A 25,617-nucleotide genomic window follows, 5' to 3' on the forward strand; every position below is an offset into this window, starting at 1 on the left:
TCCAAACACTGCTTTTTTCATCTTCCACTGAAATCATGATCTACCAACTCTGATGCCTGAAGTTCTGTTTTGAAGTTCTTTGCTGAATTGTATTGGTTTCTTTTTACAGCAAGTGAGATTGTGAAAGTGTCTAATTTAGCCTCACAATTTACAGATTTCTCTCACTCTTTCCTGTTGGAAAGAAAAGGTGTGTAACAGTAATTATAGAATCTCAATTTAGGTTTCTGCAACAATTGCAGTTCTTAGCTGTAGACACAGAAAACATGGTTTACAAGGTCAGTAGCAGTTTACATTTTAGTTTACTATTTTTAATTTAGTTAAACCATAAGTACAAATGAATTTGAGTGGAAGTGTAGTCTTCCCTTAAGAGAGAGAAGTGCGAGCTGCACAGTGCTGTGTACCCAAGCTCCGAAGAGAGAGGGAGAGTCCTCTGCTTTGAATAAAATAGATATGCACCTTCACTAACTTCCTCAATTTTAACCCCAGTTATACCACAGATCATTGTGGTATATATGTGTGTATACATGTGTATATATATATATATATATACACACATAAACACACACACACATATATATAAGATACGATATATGCATATTTATATGATTCAATAACAAATTGATTTTAAAGTATTTTGTTTATTTGAAAGACTGAGACTAAAATATCTAAACTTTTGTACTCGATGTTGCATGTCAGTACTTCCTGACATGGCTATTATCAGTGGAGGCAACTAAACCCAACCATAAAGATTGAGAGAAAATATATGAAAGACTGTTCTGACTTCGGAGCTTGGCTCATTATGTGTGCTTAGAAGTCCTCTTTTTAGCTTCTAAGTGTTTCATGAGCCTACTGTTAATGTTTTCAGCGGATCTATCCTGTAAATAAGGAGGAAGATCAGAAAGTCTGACACCATGACTTGAGTCAGTAATGTTCAAGCATGAGAAAACAGAATTCCAGTCACAAAGCAGCTTTTCATTTGCTATTTCCTAATTCTTAAGTCCTGCAGCCTTTTCAAGATGAAGTAAAAGATTTATATAAGCATTTAAAAAAATATAAAACCAAAAATCACTCACTGCCTTGAGAGGAGGTTTAAGTGAGTTTGCTTTACTTACAATTAAAATGAAACAGAAGATGAACTAAGTGACCTGTTCTCTGGACCAGGGTATGTTTATCGTGTCTTGAGCATAGCTAAAAATGATATGTGGCTTACTAAGAAAAATATGCTACACAGTACCTTTCTAATCAAACTCTAGCCTTCAGACTAAAACAGTACTTCTTGAACAGTTTATGATCTCAGATGTGTAAAATATGCTTAGATTCCCAGCCCCAACACTGGAGATTTTAGTTGAATATCACTACCTCTTTAATCACTTCAACTGACTCTGGCCTACTGAGGAGTTAAAAATTACAAAAAATATCTAAGAAAAGTTGCTGTTTCTTCCTTATAACTGATCTCATTTGTGTTCATAAGAACCAGGCTACACACTCGTTATGAAGTTGTTGACCAAACTTCTGTGGTTAGTTTAACACCTGAGTAAGGATAAGTTCCCCATTAGAGATATGTACCTTGTATTTTTTTTCTCCCATATTTACTGAATGGGTAAAATTAGGTAATACCCCAAGATTTCCAGTAAGATCACAGCCTTCTTGAAAATTGACAGCTTAATTGCTCAGTTAGAGTGCTCTGGGTAATCCTCGGTACACTTGTGATACTTTTAAAGCATGCTAGAGACATATTCATCTAATAATAAAGATGAAAGATTTTGATAAAGTAAACAAAACATCGGAGTGGATCCAATATTCATCACAGTTTGCAGATACAATTGCCACTGTTATCATTGTTTCCAGAATGTAGCATTCAGGATTTCACAGAACAATAAAATCGTTAAGGTTGGAAAGGACCTCCAAGATCATCTGGTCCAATCATCCCCCTACCACCAATATCACATACTAAACCGTGTCCCTAAGCACCACATCCAACCTTTTCTTAAACACTCCCAGAGATGGTAACTCCACCACCTCCCTGGACAACCCGTTCTAATGCCTGAATGCTCTTTCTGAGAAGAAATGTCTCCTAATTTCCAACCTAAACCTCCAATGGCACAACTTGAGGCTGTTCCCTCTTGTCCTATCAATAGTTATCTGTGAGAAGAGGCCAACCCCCAGCTCCCCACCGCTTCCTTTCAGGTAGCTGTAGAGAGCAATAAGGTCTCTCCTGAGCCTCCTCCAGACTAAACAACCCCAGTTCTCTCAGCCACTCCTCACAGGACTTGTGTTCCAGGCCCTTCACTTGCTTCGTAGGATTTGCTGCTATATCTGCTTTTTCTTTCTTCTAATGGTTTGATTTAAATTATTTTGATTCTTGTAAACAATGGTTGGAGATGCTCTCTACTTGTCATAATTCATCTCAAAGAAATATAATAATGGTGCCTTAAATATTACTTTCATATGGTTGTAAGTCTAAATGAATTAAAGTTCAAATATACATAGAATCAAAAATGTCTCCTGATTTTCTCCGAATAGCAAATCCATCACAAATATATTAGTCATTTTAGATGACCTGAATATTTGTTTTTCCTTAAATTAAAGTGTTGTTTGAAAAACTTTGCCTACCTTGAATTCTGAAGTCCATGAATATACTGAAGGATCACTGCTGTGTCAACAATAGGTATTTTGACAGTCATGGTGTGTTTCTGTTAATCATTACTGACAGGAAAAGCCAAAAACTTGTAATAATGCAGAGGTATGGGGGAATCCTATGCTTTTCTTTTACGTACACAGTTCTGAGCAGCTAGCTCACATCGGTGTGAAGGACTCACACTTTGAAACATGCAATACACTCTTAGATTATGCAGGTATAGTGTGTTTATTGCAAAGTGCTTCTGGGATTTTTAGATGGGTCAAATGAGTGTTTTTTTTCATTCTGGTGGGAAAAAGTCCATTTTGGATCCTATGCATAGACTGACAGCACTCCAAGCCAAACTTAAATTTTTGTTCCAAATCATGGATGAGTTGCAGTTGTTAAGCATTTCTTTATCACTTTATGTTGAACGCTGCCAAACTATTTTCATTATCTTCACTGTAGGCTGCATCTTTACTTGAGCAAACTTTCAAAATGTATTCAACACCAGCTTCAGTGGTTAACCTTTATTTTTAAGGTTTGTAATTTTGTCAGAGGACTATAATCAAAGCATTAGGAGCCTTAATGTAAGTGCCATGTCTACTTTACCCTCAAATCCACAATATCTAAATATAACAGGCTAAGGTTTGAATGCGGATGTTAATGTGCTTGTGCTATGCTTTGTTTGCTGTTCCTGTTTTTGCCAGAAAAGCATATGTAGAATATATTTATCTGATAGTGTAGCTGAGATAACATTATAATTTTGACAACCATGATTTCTGACAGCAAATTTTGCTATAAAGGTGCTGATTTTGCATTTAGAAAAAATTTGATTTGCTTTCCTTCATCTAAATTATTTTCTCTAAGTTAGAATTGCTTGTGTTATATTATACAATGAATAGTTGTATATGGTAGGTGTTAGTGTATTACAAAGTACTGTTTTGAGGTACAGTTTTTCTATAGTTATTCAAGAATTAGAGACAACTGAGAATGAAGAATAAAATAAACAGCAACTTCCTAAAGATATTCTCAGATTTCATATGACTTGTTCTAGTTTTTGACAGATTTTTTTTTACAGAAGTTAAAGAAAACAAACAAACAAAACAATTTCCCTTTCTCCTCCACTGTTCTCTCCTTATTCTGACTTTTTTATTGTATCAAGGGAGGTTCAGAAAAGTAGTAGGAAAAGCTTCTTCACCAAGATGGTAATCAGGCACTGGAACAGGTTGTCCAAGGAAATGGTCATGGCACCAAGCCTGCTAGAGTTCAACAAACATTCAGTCAATGCTGTCAGACATATGGTTTAATTTTTAGGTTGTCCTATGTGGAACAAGGACTTGGTCATGATGATCCTTGTGGGTAATCCTTGGGATATGATTCTAAGATTTCAACCTTAGAGGATGAGTAAACAAAGCCTGTTTTATTAAAAGTGTCATTTAGATTTCATCTGGTAGGGAATTCTTTTATTCCATATGTGTTCTTAGATGTTCTCCTATTTTCCTTTCTTTATAAATATATTTTGTTTTTTAACTGCTTCCAAGAGCAAAGTGCAATTGACATTCAAATCCTGTTGTGATGTTCATATTCTTCATTATCATTTAAAAATTGCATTGTTTGTTAGAACAACCCCACTGCTCCTTCAGGTACTCCAAAGTGAGTAGCATTGTTCTTTTTTCCACACTCAAATAATCCAAAAAGTTTGTTATTAAAGATAGTATATGTATATTTTATATAGTTTCACTGCAAATACAGAAAAATAAATAAATATCTAAGGAACCTTGTCTCCCTGAATTAGTGGAGGCATGCTGAAAACTTGGTCTAAAATTATTTTGAATGTTATGTGCAAAGTACTAGCAGACCTTAGTAGTCATAATTAATGTGAAAGAAGATGGCACTGCAGGAAAAAGACTTTTACAAAGAGTGATAATAGGCCAAACACCTAACAAAATCCCTTTACTTTATTTTACCTTCACTCAGAAAGCAATGTTCAGTTAGATTCACTGTGAAATCTATTTTCCGGCTCAATATTAATAAAACTAAGTAAAGCCCTATTCCTGCAAGCTTGCATGTATTTGGCATTACTTTTAGTATAAAATATTTACAAGCTAATATGAAAAAAATTCAAGTCATATTTGAAATTGCTATAATATGTAATATTCTTAAATATATATATATATATATAACCAACACAATTAATTCTGTGTTTTAACAAACAAACAAAAAATACTCCCATTCCCCCTTCTCTCAGGAATTATAAACTTAATTATGTTGGGAATGAAGCTGTTTACAATGTACATAATTATGTGAATAAATTGCATATGACCTTAATGCTAAACTACTTGTTTTCACACTAAGAGATGACCGAATGTTACACTTCGAAGTATATTCTGAATTGAGATAAATGGTCAAAGATTATTTGTAGAGCAGATCTCACTCAATAGTACTCAGAACTGAAGCTGACATACAGATCTAGTTAATCTTTTAGGATAGTTCAGTTGGAAGGAATCTACAAACTTTATTGAGTCCAAGCTCGAGACCACTTCAGAACTAACCAAAAGTTAAAGGAAATTAAGGGAATTATCTAAATGCCTGGTGAACACTGACAGGCATAGGACATCAACCATCTCTCTATAAAAGCTATTCCTTTGTTTGATGACCTTAATGATAAAGAAATTTTGCCGAACTAGTCTGAATGTCCCCTTTGTCCTCTTCCCATTCCCTCGCATTCTATCGTTGGTTACTAGGGAGAAGAGACCTGTTGTACAGAACAATGAGGTCACCTCTTAGCCTCCTCTTCCCCAATCTAGGCAATCCAGTGAATGCAACCTGACCTCATAGGACATGTCTTCCATCCCTTTTACCAGCTTTGTTGTCCTCCGCTGGACATTTTCAAGTGTTTTAACATCTTTTTTCTATTGTGGATCCCTGGGCTTCATACAATATTCAAGGCAAGGCAACACCAATGCTGAATATAGCAGGACAATCACCTCTTTTGGTGACTGGCTATGCTGTGTTTAATGCACCCCAAAACACATTTTGTCCTCTTGGCTGCCAGGGCACACTCCTGACATATTGAGCCTGTTGTTGAGCATCATCCCCAGCTCCCTTTCTGCAGAGCTGTTCTATAGCTATATAGACACTCATCTACTAATCTATACCTGGCTCTGGCATTATTCCATCCCAGGTGCAGCACTCCTTTGTTGCATTTCATGCTGTTGATGATTGTCCAATTCTCCAAAACATCTAGAACCCTCTGCAAGGGCTCTCATCCCTCCAGAGAGTCAACTGCATCTTCCAGTTTAGTATTGTGAGCAAGCTCTTCACACAGTGAGAACCTGTTTATCTCACAGTTTGCCAGGAAGGATGTTGTGAGAGGCAGTATAAAATGTCTTACTAAAATCCAGAAAGATTACAGGCACTGCCCTCACTTCATCCACCAAGCAGGTGACCTTGTCATAGGAGAACAAATTACAAATGAACACATGCTGACTATGCATGATAATAGCTTTGTTCTTTAAATACATTTTAGTAGCACCCAGGATAATCTCCATAACTTTTCCAGGTGCTGTGGTTAGACTGACAGGTCTGCAGTTTCCTCACCCTTCTCTTCTGACCTTCTTCTGCCTTCTTGTATTACACTGGCTCAGTTCCAGTCAATGGGGACCTCCCCATGCTCCCAAGACCTTTGGTAATTTTTTTGAGAGGAGTCCAGCTATAACGTTTGCTTACTCCCTCAGTACCCTGGTGTAAATCCCGTCAGGCTCCATGTACTTCTGGATGTTCAGCTGATACAACTTAAAATTTTAGTGGCCACAAGTGGAAAATCACTGCTCTGTCAGTCATGGTCCCCCAACTCAGAGGACTGAGCAGCCCAAGATCCATCACTAATATTAAGACTGAGACAAAAAGGCATTAAATGCCTCTGTCTTTTCCTCACCCTTGTTAGGTGGCCATTTTCATCAAGTATCAGTCCAAGATTTTCCTTAGACCTCCTCTTGATTTTGACATACTTTAAAAAAGCTAATTTTTTTTTTTGTCTGATGCCACACTGGCCAGTGTCAACTCAAGTTGAGCTTTGGCCTTTCTTCTTTTCTTCCTGCAGGTGCAAACTGCAACTATGTAATCTCCCTGCATAGCCAGACCTTGCTTTCAGAGATCATTTATTTATTTTTATTTTTATTTTTATTTTTATTTTTATTTTTATTTTTATTTTTATTTTTATTTTTATTTTTATTTTTATTTTTATTTTTCTGTTAAAGTTCCAAGAGCAGTTCCTTATTCAATCAAGCTGGCCTACTGCCCCACTTGCTTGACTTGTGACACAGTGGGATGCCTGCTCGCCAAACAGTGAGGCCTGAGCAAATTATATCTGAGAATCTTTAACCTGTATTTCAGTAGAGCTCAATCCTCTGTGCAATTGTTTAACTAACGTGTGAGGCTTCTCTTCATTTATTTGAACAATTTTAAAAGAACAATAGCATTCAACGAGTTTTGTAAAGAGTATTCTTTAATCCTGTAAAGTATAACATTGTCACTTTCATATACAAAATATCCTATTTTTTTTGTTCTCCAAACTTTTTGTCATAGTTTACTTTGGTCTGCTACCACTTTGAACATTTATGAATGATTAAGAGTTTTGTTTTCCTCTACAAATGAAAATCCTATGTTATTTGATTGCATGGATGTCTTATGGAGCCTTTTGAGTATATCTTATTTTTAGATATGATATGACCAATGAGAAAGTTTTCTAATATCATCTTGTCTGAAATAAGATTATCTTCTCCACCACAGATCTATGTGTGTGCGTGGGTAGTGGTTGTTGGTTTGTTCACCTGGTAATCCATTTAATAGAACAGACTTGTGGTAAAATAGTATTCCAAAACATTTCAGACTCAAATTATCCACGGATGAGGATTTTGATAACTTTAAATAATGCTTCAGCCATTTTTTATTGACTTTGTATAAGCATGCATATACTTAACCATAGTTAACTATCCTAAATGCTGATATGCGACATAAGCATTTACTTCCTAATATAACTTCATTGAGAAAAATTGCATAGAAACATATTAAAAAATGAAATAGCTGTTTCTATGATATTAGTTCTCAGGGAAATCTACATTTTCATTAGATCCATGCTGACAATTTTTTTAAAGTCAAAAGTAGACTAACAATAACAGTATTCCATTAAATTTTTGCATTGATACTTAATACAGGAATTTAAACATTGAAGGTGCAAACCCTAGTATACCTAGGAGACATATATAATTTTCTCAGTTTTACACACTGATGAATCAAGGCACGGGAGATCAACATATGCATCACTGCGCAGATTGTTGAGAAGGGTAAAACAGAGATAAGGAAATGTATAGTTTCCCCTAAAATATACACTATCTCTTAAAGCTGCATGTGCACTGTCAAGTAGTAACTTGAATGATCTTGGTTTAAATACCTCTTTCCCAAAACCTCTGAGATGTAACATGAACAAAGGAAGAGAGCACCTCCTTGAAATGCTAGACTGTTTAGAGAGCCCATAGTTTTGCAAAAGGAGAATCAATGTATTTTGAAGTAATACTGTGGGATGACTAAATTATCTTCATTTTAACATCTTTCATAGAGTTGAACAAAATATGGTTTAAGTTTAAGGAATGATGAAATGGAGGAAAACAGGTGAGAATCAAATCCCCACTGAAAATAGCTTAATTTTGTTAAACGTAACCTTTAATTACATCTTTTTCTCACATGATGCAAATAATCTGTGATGCTCTGAGGGTTTAAGATTTTCTAAAGCTGCTTTAGAAACAGCTTTCTTCTTACATTTTAAAGGGTGTGTGATCAATGGGTGTTGTCATCAATTGAAAGTTGGAAAATCTATGTCATAATCATTACCATGATTTACTGCAAAATTAACTAGACAGCTGTGTTGCCCAGCTAAGTAAAATTAAGTAAATGTCCTGAGTAAAATCTTTGCCACTATTTAGGCATGTATAGGTTTAGTGTGGCTATGACATGTATTGTTCCATGACTGCTAGTAGTGTCATGCAGGTTATCAGTAATAGATGAGATTATTAAAATGTGTATGGGGAGGCTGTTTGAATCTCAAAAGTCATGAGTCATGGTTATCTCGATTATGAAAGGCTAACAGCTTCCATAAACTAAGTTAATTACTGTATGTTTCATCTGTATTAGTTTAAAAACGAAACATTGTATTACTTGTATTTGGGTTTGTAGAAAGTCCTGGCTCAGTGAAGTGCTGAAATTTAGAACACTTGTGCAGACCTGAAGCCCAAACTGATCTTTTTAAGTTGCTCATCACCACTTAGAATAGAAAGATTTTACCTTAATCATATATATTTGATCTTATAATGATCCTGATCTTTAGAGAATGTGGACACAATTGTATATCTGAAATGTCAGAACACTGAATGCTGGCAGTGAATGCTCCATCCTTTCTCTGCTTCCCCCACCCCCACCCCCCCGCCCCTAAATGGTAAATTACATGCCACTACTGTGTTTAGATATACTATATATGTATGTATTGAAACAATTTGTTCTAGATCCCTCTGAGTGAGAGAGGCTCTTGACGCAAATTAATTGATATTTTGTATATGTCTGTTAGAAGAAACAGTTCTTGGAAGAAATAACAGAACCATATAAAACTGAGCAGAAACGGAATATTTTTGAAACCTACAGTAAGTTCTGACTGGAACAGAAGTTCTAGTCAGAAGAAGCTCCATTCAGAACTTTCAGAAGTTTTGTTTTTAACTAGAGAGGCCAAAATGTTTTTATTATTATTATTATTATTGTTATATTTTTTATTTTTATTTTTTGTTGATGAAAATATTTCAATGCAATATAAAACTCCCCATCGTTGATGGCTAAAACCATGGAATCTATAGATTCAATGAAACTGCTACTTTTCATTTTGCATATGAAAAATAGATAATGCCTAGAAAGATGTTAACACTTCACTATTGTAAATAAATATATATTATATATAAATAATATGCATTCAGAAATACTATATATACATACAGAAAAAAATATATGCATACAGTCATTTTTAAATTATTAAATTACAGTATTTTTATCTGTTACATGCTGACTCCTGGGAAATGTCTAGTAAATATGACCTAGACATTTGTGGGCTCCGGGACCTCTCCTGAGGAGAGTAGAATCAGAGGACAGAAGACTTAATAAATGTTCTGTTGTGAAAACAAGCAGAGAAGCTGGTGTGTTAATGTGTAAGGAGGCATTTCAATGTTAAGGAGATGTAGTTTATTGAGAAGGCAACCACTAAATATTGTGTGTGATTTTTGGAGTTAGAAAATGTGTGTACTTCATTCATATGAAGTGAAGTAAATCTGGAAGTGGGGAGGTTATATCTTTCAAAATTAATCCATCCATGTCCTTTGAAAAGGTCAGGTTTCGGCATTAAAGCTCTCATGTAATTTATATGCATAGAATAATAACATACTTTGAAATACTGCTTTGCCAAGGAATGTTCTGTATTTTATGAGTTCTTACATGGCAATTTGTAAAAGATTTTATTTTCATAAACATATTTGAAAGCCAAAAAAAATGGGGGATGCTTTTTTAAACTAGATTTCTTAATTGTACAAGCTTCCTCTGAAAATAGGATGACCCTCAAGAAAGTGTAGGAAAAAAATAAGGAATGCAAGTAGGGAAAATCTATCCTTTGACAGCCATTACAACTAGTTCTGTGAGCTGTGAAAGCCCTAAATGAGTTCTTTATTTATCAAAGTAGCAATGTATCTTTGATCTCTGATAGTCTTTCTAGCTTTCTGATAGTCTCTTAGGTACAGATGAATGTAAGCCATCTCTGTGCACAGCAGTGCATCTATTGGACATTCTGGGGGGACTCAGGAAGATTGGAAACTGCAGCTGCAAATTTCTATATTCTTGTGTATCAATACAGCATGCTTATGAGGATCAGCCAGGTTCTCATTTTTAAATGTTTCTGTATTGATATGGAACAGCACATAATGTAATTAAACTAACTGAAGGTTAATGTTTAAAAGGGTCTATTTAAAAGATGTAAGGGGGAATGACCTATACTGGTAAGAAAAAGAAATCATTACTGTAAGCAGACTATGTCAAAATATTGCCCTTTGACAACCTAGAATCTTTATTAACCATGAGCATATAAGGGATTACCAGGTTGTGAGATGTAGCACAACTCAAAAACCTTGTGCTATAAACTTATATTAATCTCAGAGGCCTACTAACCAAGGTTGTCTTTAATTCTTCTCCACTCCCACCATTACTGAAATGCCCGCTGTCTCTTGAATTCATTGATGGCTTTTACAGCCATGGCTACAAAAGATAATGTATGCTCAAAATTTTATGCTTGTAGACAAAGAGCTACATGCAAACACCTATATTTGTGCTGTTAGCTTTATATTATTAAGTTTTATACCTCGGCCTTGAAAGCTTATCCTTATTGTTGCAGTTAACTTTTTTTTTTCTTCTCCAGAAAGCTTTCTTAGCATTAGCTTTTCCTGCAAGACTGTTCTTGTTCATTTCTATTTATTTTAATGTCCTCTTCTAAGTGTTATCCAAACCTGGAATTGTACTTTTTTGCTTTCTCAGATCTTTTGCAAGCATCATAACAGTGCATATGTCAAAAGTGGTACGGAATCACAGAATTAATGTTCAAATGATCTTAGGAATGACAAATTCCAGTTCCTCAATCTTTGCCACCTGTTCAGACTACTCAGGGGCTGACAAAAAAAATAAATATATATATATAAATAAAATAACAGATTTCTGTGAATCTTTGAGTCAGTGCTTATAGAAATCTACTTACTTATTATCAATTTATATTTTAAGAGGAGCCTGAAATAAAACTGAATATAATCTCCAAAGTATTTTGTTGGTAGTAGAGAATGGGTTTTTATGAATTAAAATTTTATTGTTAATGTTTATTATTTTATTTTTCTTAGTTTCCATTTCATTTCAGTCAAATACAGAGATCATTATTTAGGAGAAACATTGGGCTTCTGTTTAAAACACTGGAGGTTCACCATTGTGGACTTAACCTGGATTTTGCTAATTTGCAGTCAAAACTATTCAAGGAATTCAAATATCTGAAACTTTATGCAAGAGTCTGAGAGGGAAGTTTTTTGTTTTGTTTTGTTTAGCAAAATATATAAGTAAATTATTTTATCAGATCACACTCATTCTCCTAAAGATTTAATTTGCTCACTTGGCGAGCAAATATGATGAATATCTACATATTCATCAAAACTTCTAAGTATCTGTCCTGGATTTCCTGTACTCAATAGAAAGACTAGAGGATGCTGGCTGTGAAGTTTTACTACATCTCTTAGGTTCCACTTGTCTGACAATAGCAAATTAGTCTTTGGATTGATTCTTTATACCCGTATTTGAGTCTGCAGTCTCTGCAGCTCTTTGGCACGTTTCTTTATTTATTCACTTGAAAGATATGTTTGAAAAATATGTCTCCCTTTCCTTGCTTGGCTAGTGGTAAAGCGCATGGCACGTGATGCACTGCAACTGCATTACCTTCCTCCTGTGGTCAGAATGTAGTCTTCTGCTGGGAGTTGTCTGTGCTGTGTTCCTGCCAGAGTGCAGGCTTTCTCCTCTTAGCAGAAATAGCTTATTTCTCAGTTTTGCAGCTGTGAGTGGTGTTCTGGGAGCAGTGACCCAGAAACAGCATCCTATACTAACAGGACAGGGCTTTCTTTTAACCCTTGGTCTTCTAGTCCTGCTGCTGCTTTCTCACACACATATTTTTAATTGTATTTCATTTATAGCTGTCTTAAAAAACCTATTACAAATCTATTGAAAATATGTTAGTGACCTAAATCCCACTAAAATCCAATACTGATCCTCCAATCTGTGAGTCAGTTGGTTTCTATCTATAGAGATGCCTTGGGATTTTGGAAGTTGTGAGGTAAAAGTTCCTTAAACCTTTTTAGTGAGTGCTTACAAAAGTTTTGATGCTTAGATCTCAATTCTGCAATGTTTGAACACCTGGATGAAACTGATATGTATATTTGACTGAAATTAAGAAGCTCTGCATTCCTTCACCTCTCTCTTCTTGCTCTGGATGGTGCAAATCAATAAGCTTTGCAGAAAAAGCTGGCTCCTCACAGATTACAGTGACAGACTCTTCATGGTCCCACGTGACATCCTAATGTCCAAATTGGAGAGAGATGGATTTGAAGGATGGACCATTCAGAGGATAAGGAATTGTTTTGAAGGCCACACACAGAGTTGCGGTCAAGGGCTCTATGTCCAAGTGGAGGCCAGTGACAAGCAGTGTCTCTCAGAGGTCTGTCTTGGGACCACTGCTGCTTAATATCTTTATCAATGACATAGACAATGGGATGGAGTGCACCCTCTGCAAGTTTGCAGATGATACCAAGCTGAGTGGTGTAGTCAATACAAAAGAAGGAAAGTATGCCATCCAAAGGGAATGAACAAGCTAGATAAGTGGTCCCATGGGAACCTAATGAGGTTTAACAAGTCCAAGTGCAAGGTGCTGCACCTGGGTCTGCGCAATCTCAGACAGAAGTACAACTGTGGAGAAGGACTTGCGGGTTCTGGTGGATGAAAAGCTCAGCATGAACCAGCAGTGTGTGCTTGCAGCCCTGAAGGCCAACTGCATCTTGGGCTGCATCAACAGGGCAATGACCAGCAGGTCAAGGGAGGTGATTGTCCCCCTCTGCTCTGCCCTTGTGAGGCCTCATTTGGAGTGCTGCATCCAGGTCTGGAGCCCCCAGCACAAGACGGTCTGTTACAGTGGGTTCAGAGGAGGGCCACAAAGGTGATCAGAGGGCTGGAGCACTGTTTTAAACTAAAAGAGTAGAGAGGAGTATGGATTAGATGTTAGGAGGAAATTCTTCTCTCAGAGCATGGTGAGGTGGTGGGCACAGGTTGCCCAGAGAAGCTGTGGATGCGCCATCCCTGGAGGTGTTCAAGGCCAGTTAGATGAGGCCCTGGGCAACCTGATCTAGTGGATGGCATCCCAGCCTATGGTGGGGTGGTGGAACTAGATGGTCTTTAAGGTCCAAGCCATTCTATGATTTTAAAGCATGGTCAGAAACAGTGATGATTTTTTCAGTATAGGGGAAATGGGATTCAGTTCTTTAAGAGAATAAAATATCCATTCCACCTTCTGGTGTGAGCACAGTCAGCGTGAGCTTGTTCTCTGTAGAGGGATTGCTGGTCTGCCTGTTCTGCTGAAGCCACTGTGCTGTGTGGGATTCAGATTGGTTAGGCATGTGTAATAGTGCTGGAGAAGGCAGGACTAATGGCCAAAGCCATGAGGACAGTGAAACTGTCCCCATGCTTTCAGGATCGGTTCTGTTGCCTGGTGACATTCATGTAATTCTTAAGCTTTAATAATCACCTACCTGTTGTATTTCTCTTCTGGATAGGTGGAAGTAGCTGCATGCAAAATGTTCTGAATCTAGGTGGCTGGCTTGTTAACATCCCCCCTGGGAGAGTTTTTCTTTTTGGTCTGTTTTTGTTTGTTTTTGTTTAGGGGGTATATAAGAATTGTACGTTTTCTCCATCTGTAAAATAAAATAGAAATAGTACTTCATATGTGAAAAGCTTGTTAATAGCTAAAATTATTACTGGTATTGTGATTTTATGGTATTACCCTCACGAATGACAGAGAGGAAACAAAAAAAATAAATAGGCGTTTTCACATTAGGGCCCTATTTCATAAATCATTCCGCATACTTCAATGCAACATTAAGATTTAAAGCAAGAAATAACCTGAATGAAAATAAATTGATCTCCGCATATTTATTTGACGTAAGTAATTACTATATTTTGTTCTTGCTCACAATATCTAGTTGTGGTTGTAAATCATTTTGAAATTTATTAGTATTAGAGAGGAAAAATGCTAACTGATTTGATCAGTCATTGATCTGATCTGCATATTTTTACTTTTTTTTTTTGGGGGGGGGGTATTTTTGAGCACTAAGTAACTGCATTTTAAAGACCCTATATTTTTAAAATCATAATTTGTATTTCACAAACAATATTAAACAAATTTACAAGTATTTCCAGGTGGCCTACGGTCACTTTGGCTTAGTATGTCTTACTCATATCTTAACACCTTCAGTCATGGTACGTGAATACCTTAACTTCTTTTATTCTTAAATTATTTTTGCTTGCACTGCTGAACTGAAACAGTAATATCAGTACTGCATGTCCGCATTTATCTTGTTATTTATGCTCTTCTACTATTGAAGAACAAGTATGACAAGCAAAATATTGGTATCTGCTTAATCATAGAATGATAGAATCATAAAGGTTGGAAAAGACCTTCAAGATGGTCTGGTCCAGCAAAGAATGACAAAGACAGTAATAAATGGAGCCCTAAATTAAATACAGGCAAAGGGACATAGTAAATACATGTAGTGGGTCACCTTCTCAGAATTATTCAGTGCTGTGGAGTGAGGTGATGACAACAGCCAGAATGGAACACTCATTGCATATTTCTCTGGAAATACTTCCAAATATAAGGTGAACAAAAAGATAGTATCTTAGCATATTTCTAGCTTTATATGTTGAAACTATATATTCTATATTCATTCCAAAATTCATTTTAGTAATTGTCTCTGCTAATATGGTTTCTGAATTCTCCTTTGTTCACTGTAGGTAATGTGAAGTCTCATTTAAAGTTTGAAAGAGCCACAGCATGTGTTTAGTCATGTTAAGAGAAAGCATTTTTGGTTTATGCAACTGTTATAACCCTGCATAAATAAGCAAACAGAAGATAAACTTCTGAAGCTTGTTTGTTTGTTCTTCTCCTTTTTACCTACAAATTCCTGAACTAAAGAGGAGGATGAGCTATGATATCGGTATTGATCTGTATTTCTGTGTATTTTTAATAGAGTATTAGATAGAATTGATATATAGAGAGAGAACCTTTTGAGAGAACCTTCAGAACTGACAGAGAGCAGGGGCATTCTTCGAAATGGGCCATGTGTTTCTGGCATCTTTTTCCTTGTCTGATAAAGGATGAAGGAGTGCTCTAGGAAAAAACAAACAAACAAACAAAAAAAAAACAAACTCGTGAATGATAGGTTCCATAGATTGAAATAACAACACTGATGTTCATATGCTGATTTCCTGTTTGGGAGCCCATTGAATAAATATTGAAGAAAGTTTGCAGGCTGTAAAGAAGGATTTTGTTTCTCTTTGAGTTTTGCTTGTTTGCTTGTTTGTTTCTTTGCTTGGAAATTTTGTTTTGTCTTAGTGGATTTTTTTTAAGCAGTGAAAGTTTTCTTTCAGGCTTCCACTGTTATATGTTGCAAACTGAAAAAAACATACAAAGCAAAACTGAGGGTACATCTGACTTCCCAAGATGAAAGCAACCATTTTAAAATATTAAATTATGCTACATTCTTGCAGATGTCACAGGAACAATAACGGATTCCTGTGGAATTCATTCAGAATTTTAGTCTGAGTGTTAAACAATATTGACTACTTGTATTAATAATTTCAAATGGACAAAACAGCAGAGGTATATAGTTATCTGCTCATTTTTCTTCTAACAATTGAAACATTTTAAAGCAAAGATGACATTGAGATACCACTGAAATTATGCCAGAGGTAATACCTCCATTCATTCTTCTTTATGGTCACTTGTAGTATGGAACACTGCACCTGTGATTCATAGAATTATAGAATAGCTTGTGTTGGAAGGGACCTTAACAATCATCAGAGATACCAACCTGCTCAGAGTTGCTCAAAGCCCCATCCAACCTGGCCCTGAACACCTCCAGGGATGGGGCATCAAAAGCTTCTCTGGGCAATCTGTTCCAGTGCCTCATCACACCCTGGATGAAGAATTTCCTCCTCACATCTAATCTAAATCTTCACTCTTTTAGTATAGAATCACCTCCCTCCAGCCTTGTCTGAGTATTATCTGCCTAAGCAAAAAGTTGCTCTTCATTTTTTTTTATTTTTGTTTTAAGTAAGCCCCCTTTAAAGTATTGAAAGGCCACAATGAGGTCTCCCCAGAGAAGGCCCCCGGGCCTTCTCTTCTCCAGGCTGAACATCCCCAGCTCTCTCAGCCTTTCTTCATAGGAGAGGTGCTCCAGCCCTCCCAGCCCTCACAGATCAGCTTTGTGACCCTCCTTTGGATCCACAGTAACAGGTCCACATCTGTCTTGTGCTGGGGGCTCCAGACCTGGATGCAGAACTCCAAGTGGGGCCTCACAAGGGCAAAGCAGAGGGGGACAATCACCTCCCTTGACCTGCTGGCCACTGCTCTGTTAATGCAGCCCAGGATGCCGTTGGCCTTCAGGGCTGAAAGCACACACTGCTGGCTCATGTTGAGCTTTTCATCCACCAGAACCCTCAGGTCTTTCTACTGACAGATTCAAGTCTGATTCCTGACAGATGTGTCTAATGTGTCATGCAGCTTAATCAGGAGCGAAGTACCTCATGGGTGATATGTCTGACAGAGGATTGTATTTCTTACAGGAAAACTTGGACTAAAGATACATGGAGTACAGTTCTCTTGAGGTATTGCCAAAAGACACCATTTAAAAAAAAAATAAATGTTTTTTCAATTTACAACAGACCAAACTGAGATACATACAGTTTGATTTTTTTTTTTTTAATTATTATTATTTTTATTTTAAAAGGAAGAATGTGATGTTATTTTGCAAGGAAGTGACATTAGTTAGGAAAGAGGAATTAGGAATTTGGTGTAAAGTGAGAGTATAGTATAAAAGTTACTTTTAATCAAAGTGATTTTTTTGAAGTTATCTGTATGAAACTTAAAATTCATCTTTTGTAGGTCCATTTACAAAGAAAAATATGTGAAGGAAAGTAGTTCTTTTCAATGTTGTGTATTATATGTGAAGTCTTAAGAACACAATGGGAGCATGTCTTATCTTTTTGTTTACTTTTTTTATCTTTGTTATCAATGTGTTGGATATTACACTTATCTTGATGGAAAAGGAAGAAAAGAAAAACTGAAACTGTAATTTCAAATGAAATGTCAAGATTTTCATAAAGTACATATTGAGCATAGGCATGTGCTCATTGACTTTCACTAAAGTTTATATTGAAACTCATTCTGTCTTAGTGAGAGCAGGATTCCTTAACTGCGTCATTTCAATATATATATATTATTTATTATTTTTTAAAGAAAGAATTACTATTTCTATAGCATTCCAGGTCTCTTAATAAAGTAGATTATAATTTTTTTTTTATAATTATAATATTTTTTTCCCTCTATGCATCTACTCCTGATATTTATAAGAAATATCAGAGAGGAAAAAAAAATTGTTTGTTTAAAGAAGAAAAAGTCATGAAAACCTATTTGAACTGTCCCTACTTCGCCAAAGAGCTGTATATATTCATGCAGTAAAAACTTATCCTTTTTAAATATTTTTTCTATTATGTGCAATATTTTCTCTAAAAGTAATTTTAGAGATGACAGTAAAATCTACTCATTGAATGAATTCTTACTCATTGTAAAACACTAGAAATGATGCAAGTGTTTTAGTTCATATTCTACAGATGATAGTAACTCTGAAAAACCTTTTAGTATAGCATTTAATTGGTTTATATAGGATTTCATACATTTGGAGACATAGGATTTAATCTATTTTGTTTTCAGTTTATTGTCATCATTCAAGACAATGGACAGAGTAGATTCATTAGAAAGAAGGCACAGAATTGAACTGTAAAATGAGTGCACAAAACTACCTGGGTTTTTATAGATGGATGCATTCATTTTGTGAATTTGCTGATTAAAGAGTTTCATGTATAGACATATCACTTCAGGATAGCTTCATTTCAAATGTTCAGAGATGGTATTCCTGCCTTTGTGCATTTTACATGATTTAGTAGTAAATACAGAATGAAATCTCTGGCTGCATGAAGCAACTTTTAAGATGAAGCTGTGGTATACAGAGCATCCAGCTTTTCCAGCACTGTTTACTTGACTGGCATAATTAGCCATATAAATTGAGCATGTCCAAGGGAAGCATTTGAACATTATGACATTAAAATCAAAAAATCAAAGGGAAAAAAACAAACAAACAAACAAACAAAAACCTTAATTGGCATGGCAGTATTCTATTCTATATTCTGCTTCATTGGTTTTGGTGTATCCAAAAAAAAAAAAATTAGTAGCATTCAATATATTGCAAAGTAGGACTGAAAATCTAATCGCAACCTTTTAATAATTTCTGTATCTGTAGCTAATGATGAATAGAAATATAATACTAAAATGCAAATAATAGTGATTCTAATTAAAATTACATTTATAATAGTGAAACTACTGTTTCTCACAAAGTCACTCTTGTTTTTAAGTTAACATAAGAGATGTGTCTGTCAGTGTTGTTTTTAAAGTCCGTGGAAAGTTATATGTGGTATAAAGTATTTCCCCAGCTGGCAGGAGATCAAAAAAAAAAAAAAAAAAGTGTTAATTTGTTCTTTAGGAAGCTTAGTTACAATTTCACCGTACATCTGTTTGGAAAGAAGTTAAGGATGTATCTTGGTCTATCCAATGAGATTTTTTGACAGACTTCAGTGAAAATTGGTAAAGTCTCATAATCTGTTTCAAAGATGTTTCCCTTCATTGATCATAAGTTTATGTGAAGGGTACATTTTTACCAAAATGTTCTAAATATTAACAGATGCCAAGGAGTTCAGGTTCTTACTCTCAGAGAATAAAGTGTGGCAGTTCTTTCACATAACAGGTGTTTTTTTGTTAGTGACACTTTCATCTGACGACTTATGGCCCTCCTTAGATATGTATGCAAAGAACAATGGCAATTCATTACTGATGTTAAATTTTATACAGGTTATAATCGATGTTATATTCTCATAGGCAGACCTCATTCATATTTCCTAGAATACACTCAGGTATCCTTATAGATAAGAAATATCTGTGCTGTTCTATATCCATTTAATGTACATTTGATATACAAGTGAGTAGAAGGGATAAAGCCCTTAAATATCTTGTATGCCAAACATAATATCTAGTATTTGGCACATAATAAACTCTTCCTATGACACGTAAGCTTTATTCAGGATGAGAAGGCAGACTTTGGAGGTAAAGAACTGCCAAATTTACCATTATTTCTCTTGTAAATTGAATCTGTGAAGGGCCTTAAATTTATATGTGACAATCATAAATTATTATTTCACGTCTAGTTTAGTAGTCTGCCAAAATTGAAGTTATTAATATTTTGTAACTGGCTAGACATGGGATGTCTTGGACCAAAGACAAAGGAATAATTTATTTTTAGGCCTTTCCCTGATGAATTTATAAAGCTTATTGCAAGAGGCAAAAATGCCACTGCTTATCAAAAAAGGGCATAAATATGTGAGTAGAAGGTGTTGGTCAGCTTTAAAATGGTTGTTTTTAACAGCTCCATACATATAAAAAAAAAAAAACAACATGACCCTGCTATTTTGAATGTTTTATTTAACATTCTTGAATTTAATTTTACTTTAAAAAATAATAATAATTTTAAATGTTTGTTATATTACTATTCATAGAAATTATGGGGTATACATAATTATAATTGAAATGAATAATACAACTACACAGTTGAGTCTGATACCAATTTGATATGAACACCAGACCACCTGACTTTTAACATGACTATTGATTTTTAGATCATGGTGGTAGGATTAGTTCTATACAAACACTGTGTTTATTGTAGAAACACTGCTGAAAGATGTACTACTCAGTATTTATGATTATTAACAACATGTGTAACGGCACAACTAATTTTATTTAAATATAAGATGCTTCATGTGCAAGTCTGGAATGTACAGCCCTATAAAACATCTTAGAGTTTGTATTGATACCATACAGTATGATTTATTGTGGTAGCTGCTGTGTTAAAGGAGTGAATCTCCTACTCTATGAGTAGGAATTGAGGCTTTGATGCAATTTATTTGCTGGTCCTAGGTCTGCAAGCTGCTATATTCAAAAAGTAATATTAGAAAAATACTGATTCTAGTCATAAAACACTATGTGTTGTATGTGTATACACTGTATGTGTATTTGAAACTTTGTGCTTTGTAGCTGCAATGGATAGAGATATTGATTTTCATCATTGCAAATACGTGAAAAAGAGAGAAATCTCAAGACTGGGTAGATATTACCCGAAATCAATCATTTGCTTTTCACTGTATCAGTTTATTGGGAATGAAATTATTCCGACTATGTTTGTTAATTGCTTTTTTATTTCCTCTCTCTACACTTCTGTTGTAATTGCTTGTAATTGTTTTTTCAACACATGAAAAAACAGTATCAATAGGACTTTTATTTCTCTTATGATTATTGTGTTTGTAATTCCACAGATGTATTTAATGTAGTGAAAAAGTGAGTACACGTCAATTTAGATTTTGCTACAAATGGGAAAGTAGCTTGTCCCATTTTAGTTCCTTTCCCAATGCTTTCCCTCAGAGCGTAATACTATGGAATGAAAGTGTCATGGTCAGGTTTCTGTGTCTGTGTTGGTTTGTTTGGTCCCTTAATGTGAAGGACACTACTGGGTATGGTTTGTACTCATGCAATAAAAATCCTTTTTCTCAAGGAAGTAGCCTATCCATTTGGTCTTCAGCATGTAAACCTTTGTACAGCATGGTATATGTTATCATCAAGTACTTTTCAAAGTTGTTCACCTTCATTGTGTCAATGTTGAGTCATCCACAGGAACCACGAAGAACTTATTTCCAGGAAGTGTGAGTAGAAGGACTTTAGGTTTTCAAATGAGAAGGCTTCTCCTATTGTATTTTTTAAAAAGTTGGAAAGTTTGCATGTATACACCGGTTGACTTATTTTACAAGTATGAGAAGTATTAGCAAGACTGAAACCCAATATAACAAGTATTAGCAAGACTGAATCCTTTGCAAGAAAATTGGATTGCTAGCTGGTAGACTTCTAGCTTTGGGGAGCACAGGAAGAGCCTCTATGGATTCCTAGGAAGAGCCTAGGAATTATTCATTGTTATCCATAGTAGTTAAAATTTGACTTATATTATACTTCTGCCTTACATTAGAATCAGTTATACCTACATTATTTCTGTAATGCATTACTTGTTTTTTATTGGCCTTGACCCTGTGTACCACTCAAAAATTGAAAAGCTTCTGTTGATCTCAGCAGTACAGGATCAAAGCTGCCTTCATCACAACACACTCAAAGAGCATCTCAGTTAGTAGAACATTGTCTCTTCTGTAGCACGTAAAGGAGATCCTTATGTTTAGGTCATGAAGTGTTATGGTCATGAAGCATTGGGATTTTGCATATCTGAATGCTGTTCTTTTTCTTAAAAGTTCCACATGTAACTGCTAGGTTGGTTTGCAACGCACTCTATGAAGCCTGTGTATGCCTTGGCAGAGTGCTAGATGTTCTTCTAGTGCTAGTGCTTCTTTGTTCCATGATCTGAAGCTCTGTAATGCTTGATTTTCTGTGGCTTATTTTCTGGTGATACATACAGCAACTCATTGCAGGTTGCAAAATACTATCAAATTCTCAGATGGCTGAAACCATAGGCCTTGTGAAGCAGTAGATTGAAGGCAGAAGAACTCCGGTGCTTGTTGTAGATGACAATTTATTCAGCTAACATTATTCATTATACTTTTTCTGACCATTTGAGTCTTCTTAATTCTCCATATTTTTTTCTAGTTTTAGATTAATATTATGTGTAATAAATTTGGTAATAAGTTGTATTACCAAACATATTGTTAAGCTGACAGTACACCCTCAAAGTTTTTTTGTTTGTTGGTTTGTTTTTGTTTCTTTTTTGTTTTTTTTTGTTTGTTTTGGTTTGGTTTGGTTTTGGTTTTGGTTTTGAGGTTCCTAGACTATTCAGTATCCTTTTAACTTACAGGGTTCAAATTTCCATCCAGAATACATCTATGTGTGTATGGAAGAGTGACATGGTAAACACTAATAAAATTAAGGAGAATATTTAAGTGTATGATATACTATTTTAACTACTGTATTTTAAGTATGCACATTCAAAATTTAGCTGTTACATCTCAGTATTTTTTCCTGCATTTCCTAGATCAATCAACACACAAATTTCCATCTAATTAAATCTGATTCATAGTCTGTTCATGTAATTGATACTGACTCCCACTGACCTCAGAAGGTGTTATATCAAGATTTTACTGTGGAAAATCTATAGACTTACACATCAAAAAAGCTCAAACTAAAGCAAAAAGAACCTCTTAATACTTGTGTATTTCTGCTGCTCATTTTCAGGAATCAGAGTATGTCAGCTTTGGACTGGCTATGGTCAAACTCATGTTGAATGGCATATTTATTAATTGTTTCTATAGTACTCTGAAATCTTTCAAGATGTTCAAATAAGTATTAATTCATATTATAAATATGAAAAGATCTAAATGCATTTATTGTAATACTACTTTCTCCTAAAATCAGAACATTTGATTCTGTAGTCTATAAACCTTCATAACAGTCCTACAAGGTTAAAGATACTACTCTCTCTATTACAAAGGTGATGACTATAGCTCTGTATATATTTGACAACTTGTTAACTTGATGACACACAGAAATTTTGTACAAGAAGCAGGAATCTAGTACTCGTCTCTTAACTTCAATCTATTTTTAGTTACTGCTTTATGTGCATACAGGTAAGATTGTAGGAGCTGTATGTACAGAAAATAAATATATCAGTAACGTATGTGTTTTACAGAGCAGAATCATAAGGGTGTTTTTTTTAATCATAGAATGGCTCGGGTTGGAAGGGACCTTAAAGATCATTTTACTTCAACCTCCCTGCCATAGACAGGTATGATACCCACTAGATCGTGTTGGCCAGGGCTTCATACAGCCTGGCCTTGAACACCTCCAGGGATGCTGTTTATGCCAGCTGTTTTGCTGGATAGGAATTTTTGGTAAGGTAATTAATTTTGAACCAGAAAGCTGTAATGTTTTCTCTTAAGAATGTGAATGTGTGCAAAAGAGTTGGAAGCTTACTCTGAGACTCTCAGGGATGTTGACAACTTTACTCTGGATGTAAAGCTATTTAATATTTTTTTCTTAAAACATCTTCAGTATTATCAAAAAATAAGCCTTTTGAATTAAGTTTCTCTTTTAAGCACACTAAATAAACACATTCACACTCTTTCAAAAGAAAAAGGAGGGCTGAACTATTTAGATTTAGAAACACTAAAATGCATTACTCTGTTAAGTAAGTTCCTTATAGAAGCTTTTAAATATTGAAAAGAACAATTTGATTTCAACTGTAGTTGCAAACTTAGGTCTCTAGCTTTGTTCTGCCCTTAATAACTTTCCTCCATACTCTAAAACAATTGAACAAGAAAAAACAAGTATCTTGAATCAGTGACTACTTGTTTGAGTATTTATTATTTGGTTCCAGAATTCAGAACCTATGTGGACTGTTAAGTGGCATTTAAAGTAACCAAGTAGAGTATAGGAAACATTCAGGTAGCATAACATACATGTTCACTGTCAAAGTAAAACTGAGAATATGGAGATATCCTGAAAGCGTTCAGAGCCACGAAGCACCTTTGCTGTAAGTACAGAAAATACCCAGAAAGAATATGCAAGTTTTCTGTGAAAGTATATGTGGACTCTATTAGCAGGCTCAGATGAACCTAATGAGATAACCATTTTAAAAGGCATTAGTATAAATGAGAGTAACATAATTTATATAAGACAGATAGAAATTGAACAAGAAAATAGGTTAACATTACATTTAAAATATTTACAGAAACCACTGAAAAAAATTCCAGTGAAGAAATCTGAACAAAGTAAACTAACATTTGGCATGTTTCAAGTGGCAGAGAATAAATAATATCCCTACTGTAAGTACTCAAACAAATCAAGTATCCTCAATCCCTCCTTATACGTCATGTTCTATAGTCCTCTCAACATCCATATTGACAAATTTAAAGCTATGACTTTTCAAGATGACTACAAAATAACTACAGTGTGTAATGAATAGTGAAAAACTAATGTTAAAATCCACTGCAGAAGTAACATCAGTTTACTGTGCTAGAATGATGAAGAGCAGTGTGCTCCTCTGCAGTTTTTAAGGGTAGTTTAGATTACAAATATAGAAACCTTTGGTTTCTATAGTCACCCTGAAGGGACATTAAATGAAAGGTTATTATTTAAAGCAGCTTTAATGGGGAAGCTCAACCTCAAAGTTATATCAAGGGTCAAGTATTATCAGTCATACAGACTTGTATGACTTCAACAGACTGTGGATATAAGGTCTTAAAACAGGAAACAAAACTTGACAGAGATGAATGGGGGAGACATGCAAATGTGTAGTCTCCTCATCAATTATTAGAAGATTGATTACCAAGTGATTCAGAAGTTTATATAAAGAAAAGTTAACCTGGATGAGGTAGATAAGAATGCACTGAATGCAGACATAAGTGCTTATCATAAAAGTATTTAAATTGGCATTTGGAAGTAAGTATGTCAATACAATATCGATGTAATGATCGTTGAAGTGTGAAAGGTGAAGGATTTGGTATTCTGAGTTAGGGTCTCTAATGAAGATAAAGGCAACAATGAAGAAAGGGGAGATGGACAAATTATTTTCCTTTTTAAACTTCTGTTCTAAAGCATTTGAAATAAGAATGGAAAGACCCTTATAGCTGAACAAAGCATAGCTGATCTCAAAGATATTCTCAGTATGCAATGTGTTTTCTCAATACGTAGTTTATGGTTAGGAGAAGGTATCCAAAATCATTATATATGGGGGTTGGTGTTTGTTTATCTGTTTCTTTTTTTCAGTAAAATATCTCACTGGTAATTTGTTTCCTTTATTGGAAACTCTAAAACGCTTTTTTTTTTTTTTTTTTTTTTTTTTTTTTATTTCTAAAGCCTTTTTGATAATGTAACAGCAGATTAAGGGTGGGAGTTTTGGGAGAGGGAAAGGAAGTTCATGAGAAAATGTGGGGGAGCCGGGAGAGTAAGGTGTTTTCTGTATAGGATATTT

General features: G+C 35.0%; 1 protein-coding gene and 1 long non-coding RNA gene across 31 annotated transcripts in view; one reads left to right on the plus strand and one right to left on the minus strand.

Annotated features, from left to right (window-relative positions):
• Positions 1–25,617, plus strand: part of NRXN1 (neurexin 1) — a 709,571-nt gene that overhangs the window by 242,716 nt on the left and 441,238 nt on the right. The window lies entirely within an intron of this gene.
• LOC119716312 (uncharacterized) overlaps positions 1–25,617 on the minus strand; it is a 49,235-nt gene that overhangs the window by 3,431 nt on the left and 20,187 nt on the right. Inside the window, exons 2-3 of the long non-coding RNA XR_005264142.2 lie at positions 15,557–15,662; positions 14,026–14,187 (exon numbers count right to left, since the gene is read on the minus strand). This is a non-coding gene — a long non-coding RNA (uncharacterized lncRNA). The remainder of the gene's footprint in view (positions 1–14,025; positions 14,188–15,556; positions 15,663–25,617) is intronic.

This window comes from Anas platyrhynchos, chromosome 3, assembly GCF_047663525.1.
Source record: "Anas platyrhynchos isolate ZD024472 breed Pekin duck chromosome 3, IASCAAS_PekinDuck_T2T, whole genome shotgun sequence".
Taxonomy (NCBI): Eukaryota; Metazoa; Chordata; class Aves; order Anseriformes; family Anatidae; genus Anas; species Anas platyrhynchos.